Below are 8,173 nucleotides of genomic sequence, written 5' to 3'. Positions count from 1 at the left end.
GCCCTAAAACGCTGAAACACGAGTAACAGTCATGTCGCGCCGGTGACTATTATTCCTTAAGTCGTTTTTTATGGGCCAAAATTTTTTTAGGAGATCCGGGTCCGGTCGCCCGGGCCCAAGTAGAAGGCGTGGCCTATAGCTCTCGAAGATTTGAGAATCGGGCGAAATTCCAGTTTTATGGCCCTAAAACACCAAGAAACAAGAAACGGCCTTGGCGAGGCTGTGACTATTGTTCCTTAGGTCATTTTTTATGGGCCGACAAAATTTTAGCCGATCCGGGTCTGGTCGCCTATGCCCATGCAGAAAGCATGGGCTATAGCATACAAAAATTTGAGAATCAGGCGAAATTTTAGTTTTATGGCCAATGTCAAAAAACAAGTAACGGTTTTGGCGAGGCAATGACTATTATTTCTTACGTAATTTTTGATGGGCCAGCAAAAGTTTAGGTGATCCGTGTCCGGTCACCTGGGCCCATTCAGAAGGCGTGGTACACGAAATATGAGAATCGGGTGGAATTCTAATTTTATGACCCTAATACGCCAAAAAACGAGTAACAATCATGGTGAGGTGGTGACTATTGTTCCTTAGGTCATTGTTTATGGACCGGCAAAATTTTAGGCGATCCGGGTCCGGTCGCTCGGGCCCATGCAGAAGGCGTGGGCTACAGAACACGAAAATCTGGGAATCATACGGAATTCTAGATTTATAGGCCTAAAACACCAAAAATACGAGTAACGGTCATGGTGAGGCGGTCACTATTGATCCTTAGATCGTTTTTGATTGGCTGGTAAAATTTTAGGCAATCCGGGTCCGGTCGCCCGGACCCTAGCAGAAGGCGTAGGCTATATCACATGAAAATCTGGGAATCATACGGAATTCAAATTGTATGGCCCTAAATCGCCAAAAAATGAGGAACGGTCATACCGAAGCCATGACTATTGTTCATTAGGTCATTTTTATGGCCCCGCAAAATTTTGGGCGATTCGGATCTGGCAGCCCGGATTCATGCAGACTGCATAGACTATATAGCACACAAAAATTTAGAAATCGGTATGAAACGCTAAAAATGAGGAACAATTATGGAGAAGCAATGACTATTATTTATTTGTTCATTTATGATGAGCCCATAAAAGTTTAAGTGGTTATTATTCATTCGGTTATTACTGATGGGCTCATAAAATTTAAGGCGATTCAGAGCCGGTCGATCGCCCGAATTCATAAAGATGGCGTGGACATTAACACACAAAAATTCAAAAATCGTACTTAATTCCTATTTTATGGACCTAAAAGGCCAAAAAGCGAGGAACTGTCATGGAGAAGCAATGACTATGGTTCATTAGATCGTTTCTGATTGGCCTAGAAAATTTAAGGCGATTCAGGGCCGATCGCCTGGATTCATAAGGGTGGCGTGGACATTAGCGCATGAAAAATTGAAAATCATGCTGAATTCCAGTTTTATTACCCTAAAACGCCATAAAATAAAAACAAACATAGAGAAGCAATTACTATGGTTCATAATGTTGTTTCTGATGGGCCTCAAAATTTTAGGCGATTCGGGGCCGATCATCCGAATTCATGAAGATGGCGTGGAAATTGGCACATGAAAGATCGAAAATCGTGCTGAATTCCTGTTTTATTGCCCTAAAACATCAAAAAGGAGGAGCGGTCATGGAAAAGTAATGACTATTATTTATTACGTCGTTTCTGATGGGCCCATCAAATTTTAGGCTATTCCGGGCTGGTCGCTTGAATTCATGAAGATGGTGTGGATATTAGCACACGAAAAACAGGAAATCATGCTGAATTCCTGTTTTATAGCCCTAAAATGCCAAAAAATGAGGAACAATTATGGAGAAAAAATGACTATTATTCATTAGATCATTTCTGATGGGCCTAAAAGCTTTTAGGCGATTCGAGGACAGTCGCCCGAATTCATGAAGATGGCGTAGATATTAGCACACAAAAAATCAAAATAATGATGAATTCCGGTTTTATGGCCCTAAAACCCCAAAAAATGAGGAATGATATGGAGAAGCAATGACTATTGTTCATTAGGTCATCTGAGATGGACCCATAAAAGTTTAGATGATTCGTGGCCGGTCGCCCAAATTCATGACGATGGCGTGGACATTACCACATGAAAAATTATAAATCATGCTAAATCCTGTTTTATATCCCTAAAACGCAAACAAACGAGGAACGGTCATAAATAAGCAATGACTATTGTTAATTAGGTAGTTTCTAATGGGCCCACAAAAGTTTAGGCGATTCAGGATCGGTCGGTCGAATTTATGAAGATGACGTGGACATTAGCACATAAAAAAACAGAAATCATGCTGAATTCCTCTTTTAGACCCTAGTACGCCAAAAAATGAGTAAGGGTCATGGATAATCAATGGCTATTGTTCATTAGGTCATTTTTGATGAGTCCGAAAAAAGTTTGGCGATTCGGGGTCGGTCTCCCAAATTCATGAAGATGACATGGACATTAGCACACAAAAAATTGGAAATCGTTTTGAATTCTTGTTTTATAGCTCTAAAGCACCAAAACTTTTAGGCGATTCGGGGCCAGTCACCCGAATTCAAGAAAATGGCATTGACATTAGCACACGAAAAATCAGAAATCATACAGAATTCCTGTTTTATGGCCTTAAAATGCCAAAAAATGAGGACCGGTCATAGAGAAGCAATGACTATTGTTCATTAGGTCGTTTCTTATGGGCCCATAAAATTTTAGGTGATTCGGAGTCGGTCTGCCTGAATTCATGAAGATAGGTGGACATTAGCACACGAAAAATTAAAAATCGTGCTGAATTCCTGTTTTATGGCCCTAAAATGCCAAAAACCAAGGAACGGTCTTGGAGAAGCAATAACTATTGTTCATTAGGTCATTTCTGATGGACTCACAAATTTTAGGCGATTCGAGGCAGGTCGCCCGAGTTCATATAATGGCGTGAATATTAGCACATAAAAAATCAAAAATCGCGCTGAATTCCTATTTTATGGCCCTAAAAGCGCCAAAAGTGAAGAACGGTTATGGAGAAGTAATGATTATTGTTCATTAGGTCATTTCTAATGAGTTCACAAAAGTTTAGGCAATTCAGGGCCGGTTGCCTGAATTCATGAAGATGGCGTGACATTAGCACACGAAAAAATAAAAATCTTGCTGAATTCCTATTTTATAGCCCTAAAATGCCACAGAACGAAGAACGATCATGGAGAAGCAATGATTATATTTTGTTAGGTCGTTTTTTATGAGCCCAAAAAAGTTTTGGCGATTCGGGGTCGCCCGAATTCATGAAGATGGCATGCATGTTAGCACACGAAAAATCAAAAATTGTGCTGAATTCCTATTTTACAGTCCTAAAATGCCAAAAAAGAGAAACGATCATGGAGAAGCAATGACTATTGTTCATAAGATCATTTTTTATGGGCTCACAAAATTTTAGGTTATTCGGGCCGATTGCCCAAATTCATGAAGTTGGCGTGAATATTAACACACGAAAAATCAGAAATCGTACAGAATTCCTGTTTTATAGCCCTAAAATGCCAAAAATAAGAAAATATCATCGAGAAGCAATGAATATTGTTCATTATGTTATTTCTGATAAGCTCGCTAAATTTTAGGCGATTCGGGGCAGGTCGCCTGAATACATGAAGATCGCGTGGACATGCACATGAAAAATCAGAAGTCGTGCCAAATTCCTATTTTATGGCCTTTAAATACAAAAAAATGAGGAACGTTATTGGAGAAGCACTAACTAATGTTCATTAGGTCTTCTCTAATGGTCCCGTAAAATTTAAGGCAATTCGGGGCCGATTTCTCGAATTCATGAAGATGACATGGATATTAGCACATAAAAAATCGGAAATCATGCTAAATTTTAATTTTATGGCCCTAAAACGCCAATAAAGAGGAACGATCATAGAGAAGAAATTATTAATGTTTGTTAGGTCGTATTTTATGGGCCCACAAAATTTAAGGCGATACGAGGCCGGTCGCCCGAATTCATAAAGATGGCGTGGACATAAGAGCATGAAAAATTGGAAATCGTGAAGAATTCCTATTTTATGGCCTTAAAACGCCAAAAATGAAAAACGGTCATGGAAAAGCAATGACTATTGTTCATTAGGTCATTTCTGATGGGCCCACAAAAGTTTAGGCGATACGGGGCCAGTAGGTCGAATTCATAAAGATGGCATAGATATTAGCACACGAAAAATCAGAAATCTTGCTGAATTCTTGTTTTATGGCCCTAAAATACCACAAAATGAGAGAGTCATAGAAAAGCAATAACTATTGTTCATTAGGGCATTTATGATATTCCCACAAAATTTAAGGCGATTCGGGGCCGGTCGCCTGAATTCATGAAGATGGCGTGGACATTTGCATATGAAAAATCAGAAATCATGTTGAAATCCAGCTTTATGGCCCTAAACCACCAAAAAATGAGGAACGGTAATTGAGAAGTAATGACTATTGTTCATTAGATCGTTTATGATGGGCCCATAAAATATTAGGCGATCCGGGGCTGGTCTCTCGAATTCATGAAGATGGCATGGACATTAGCACACTAAAAATCAAAAATTGTGCTTAATTCCTGTTTTATGGCCCTAAAACTCCATACATGAGGAACGGTCATGGAGAAGCAATGACTATTATTTATTAGGTTGTTTCTGATAGATTCACAAAATTTTAGGCGATTTTGGGCCGGTAGCCCGAATTCATGAAGATATAGTGGACTAACGCACACAAAAAATCAGAAATCATGATGAAATCCTATTTTATGATCCTAAAATTCCAAAAATGAGAAACAATCATGGGGAAGCAATGATTATCGTTCATTAGGTTATTTCATATGGTCTACCAAATTTTAGGCGATTCGGGGCCGTTCACTTGAATTCATGAAGATGGCGTGGATATTAGCACATGAAAAATCAGAAATCGTGCTGAATTCCCTTTTTAGTGCCCTAAAACGCCAAAAATGAGGAGCAGTCATGGAGAAACAATGACTATTGTTCATTAGGTCGTTTCTGATGGGCTTACAAAATTTTAGGCTATTCAGGGCCGGTCACCTAAATTCATGAAGATGGCGTGGACATTAGCACACGAAAAATTAGAAATCGTATTGAATTCTTGTTTTATGGCCTAAAACGCAAAAAACGAGAATGGTCATAGAGAAGCACTTAGTATTGTTCATTATATAATTTCTGATGGGCCCACAAAAATTTAGGTGAGTCGGGGCCGGTCGCCCGAAGTCATGAAGATGGCGTGGACATTGGCACACAAAAAATCAAAAATAATGCTAAATTCCTGTTTATGGCCCTTAAATACTAAAAACAAGGAGAGTTAATGGAGAAGCACTCACTAATGTTCATTAGGTCATCTCTGATGGGCCCATAAAATATTAGGCCATTTGGGGCCAGTTGCATGAATTCATGATGATGGAAATTATGTTGAATTTCAATTTTAAGGCTCTAAAACACAAAAACAAAATGAGAAACGGTCATGGAGAAGAAATGACTATTGTTCATTAGGTCATTTTTATGGGCCAACAAAATTTAAGGTGATACTGGGCCGGTCGCCCAAATTCATGAAGATGGTGTGGATATTAGCACACGAAAAATTAAAAATCGTGTTGAATTCCTATTTTACGGCCCTAAACGCCAAAAAATAAGGAACGTTCATGGAGAAGCAATAACTATTGTTCATTAGTTCGTTTGTGATGGGCCCATTAAATTCACGAAAAAAATAAAAACCGTGTTGAACTCCTGTCTTATGACCCAAAACACCAAAAAATAATGAACAGTCATGGAGAAACAATGACTATTGTTCATTAGGTCATTTCTGATGGGCTCATAAAATTCTAGGCGATTCGGAACTGGTCGCCCGAATTCATGAAGATGGTGTGGACATTAGCACAAGAAAGATCGAAAATAGTGATGAATTCCTATTTTATGGCCCTAAAACGCCAAAAAATAAGGAACGGTCATGGAGAAGCAATGACTATTTTTCATTAGGTCGTTCCTGATGGGACCACAAAATTTAGGGAATTCGGCGTCGGTAGCCTGAATTCATGAAGATGGTGTGGACATTAGCACATGAAAAATCAAAAATCATGTTGAATTCCTATTTTATAGCCCTAAAACGCCAAAAAATGAGGAACGATCATGGAGAAGCAATGACTATTGTTCATTAGATCGTTTCTTATGGACCCACAAAAATTTAGGCAATTTTGGGCCAGTCGCCCGAATTCATGAACCTAGTGTGGACAATAGCACACGAAAAATAAGAAATCATGCTGAAATCTTGTTTTATGGCCCTAAAACGCCAAGAAACGAGGAACTGTCACTGAGAAGCAATTATTATGCTTCATTAGGTCATTTCTGATGGGCCCACAAAATTTTAGATGATTCGGGGTCGGTCGCCCGAATTCATGAAGATAACGTGGACATTAGCAAAAGAAAAAATCAGAAATCATGCTGAATTCCTATTTTATGGCCCTAAAACGCCAAAAAAGGGGAACGATCATGGAGAATCAATTACTATGGTTTATTCAGTCATTTTTTATCGGATCACAAAATTTTAGGCGATTCAGGGTCGGTCGCCCGAATTCATGAAGATGGCGTGGACAATAGCACAAGAAAAATCGAAAATCATGTTGAATTCCTATTTAATGGCCCTAAAACACCAAAAAAGCAAAACGATCATGGAGAATAAATTACTATGGTTTATTCAATCATTTTTATGGGACCACATAATTTTAGGCGAGTTGGGGCCGGTCGCCCGAATTCATGAACATGGCGTGGACTAGCACACAAAAAATCAGAAATCATGCTGAATTCATGTTTTATGGCCCTAAAACGCCAAAAAATGAGAAACGATCATGGAGAAGCAATGACTATTGTTCATTAGGTTATTTCTTTTGGGCCCACAAAATTTTAGGTAAGTGGGTTCCAGTCGCCCGAATTCTTGAAGATTCGTGGACATTAGCATACGAAAAATCAGAAATTGTGCTGAATTCCTGTTTTATGGCCCTAAAATGCCAAAAATAATTAGGAACACTCATGGAGAAGTAATGACTATTGTTCATTAAGCTATTTCTGATGGGCCCACAAAATGTTAGGTGATTCGGGGTCGGTCGACCGAATTCATGAAGATGGTATGTACAATAGAACACAAAAATAGAAAATACTGAATTCCTATTTTATGGATCTAAAATGCCAAAAAACGAGGAACTGCCATGGAGAAACAATGACAACTATTCATTAGGTTGTTTCCGATATGCCCACAAATATTAAGGCGATTCAGGGCCGGTCACCCCAATTCATGAAGATGGCATGGACATCGTGCTGAATTCTTGTTTTATGGCCCTAGATATAATTACATATTCATATTGCATGACACTAAAACACTAAAAAATGAACTCAAAAATCATGGCGAAGCGATGAGTATTGGTCACTAGGCCGTTTCCCATGGACCTATAAAATTTCAAGCCAATAAGAGTCCGTCAAAAAAATTTCAACAAAATTAACATGTACTAATACACACCAAAAAGTAGATATAATCACAAATTCGGATTGCATGACCCCAAAATACCAAAAAAATAAAATCGAAAATCATGGTGAAGCGATGAGTATTTGTCACTAGGCCATTTCCTATGGACCTACAAAATTTCAAGCCAATATCCGTCAAAAAATTCTACAAAATCACTATGTACACACGAAAAAATGTATAATCACAAATCCGTATTGTATGACCACGAAACTTCATAAAATGAGCTCGAATGTAATATGTGAAGCAATAAGTATTGTTCACTAGGCCGTTTCCTATGGACCTACGAAATTTCAGGCCAATCGGAGTGCATCAAACAAATTCTACAAAATTAGCATGTACTAATACACATGAAAAGTGAATATAATCATAAATTTGTATTACATGACCCTGAAATGTCATAAAATGAACCTGAAAGTCATGGCGAAGCAATGAGTATTGGTCACTAGGTTGTAACCTATGAACCTACGAAATTTCAGGCCAATCGGAGTCCGTCAAATATATTCTAGAAAATCAGCATATATACTGTTACGCGGCGCCTTCCTGAGATTCTTTGGAAGGGCGGCGTAAGGCTACGCAATCGATGTTAGTGCGACTGTTGTCCGCCAACTAAGGTCC

The sequence above is a fragment of the Nicotiana tabacum genome, chromosome 15 (genome assembly GCF_000715075.1).
Source record: "Nicotiana tabacum cultivar K326 chromosome 15, ASM71507v2, whole genome shotgun sequence".
Lineage (NCBI taxonomy): Eukaryota > Viridiplantae > Streptophyta > Magnoliopsida > Solanales > Solanaceae > Nicotiana > Nicotiana tabacum.
The sequence above is the reverse complement of the archived record's forward strand: the minus strand, read 5'-3'. Positions refer to the sequence as shown.